Source organism: Dipodomys ordii, unplaced genomic scaffold, assembly GCF_000151885.1.
Source record: "Dipodomys ordii isolate 6190 unplaced genomic scaffold, Dord_2.0 Scaffold3, whole genome shotgun sequence".
Taxonomy (NCBI): domain Eukaryota; kingdom Metazoa; phylum Chordata; class Mammalia; order Rodentia; family Heteromyidae; genus Dipodomys; species Dipodomys ordii.
Window position 1 is genome coordinate 13310497 of NW_012267219.1, and position 813 is coordinate 13311309.

An 813-nucleotide genomic window follows, 5' to 3' on the forward strand; every position below is an offset into this window, starting at 1 on the left:
TTTTTGACATCCTTCACCAAATTCAGAAGTTGAATATATCCCCTCAACTAGCTTCATAGAGAAAAGAAAGGAACAGGATTGAAAATCTGTTTCTCTATGGCAATATGTTAAGGCCTAGATGGAAAGGTGACAATGTTTTGGAACCACATTTGTCCATGTCTTTCCTTCTTTGTGTTCTGACACACACATTTTCCTATCACTCACTTTGTCTTTCCACATTTTTCTTCTCTGTCCCTCTTTCCCATCTACTATTATGAGTGTAAAACAGGAGAAACCCATTAGAAAAGCACATTTTCACTGTATCTGCAATTTTCAGAACAAAATTTAAAAGAAAATAATACATTTTATTTAATTCAAATATCTTCAAGGTATTAACATTTTGATAGATAGCAATTGACCATGAGTAAAGGAGAAATGCAAAATCTACAATGGAGGAAGATATCACAAGGTCTTTGAGAGAGAAACAAAACCCCACATGTTCCCATTCATAGATGACCACCCTGTATGGATAAAATCTCTTAGACAATCACACATTTCCACATTCCTCAACCAACATTTGGATTCTTCTCAGGTGATGCTGTGGCTCAAATGGTAGAGCTAGAATATATCTACGATATTCTTAATAGGGAATCTCAATAGTCAAATTGCTAAGTGCATAGCACCATATAAAATGAAGTACTTCAACATGAACTCCAAGAATTGGAAACCAGAGGATCTTATTATGTCCTGTGTGCAGATATACTTTTCTGCTTTAGTTTTCTGTACGCTTTGTCTTGTATATAAATTTTTTCAATCTGTGAAGGGAAAAGGAAT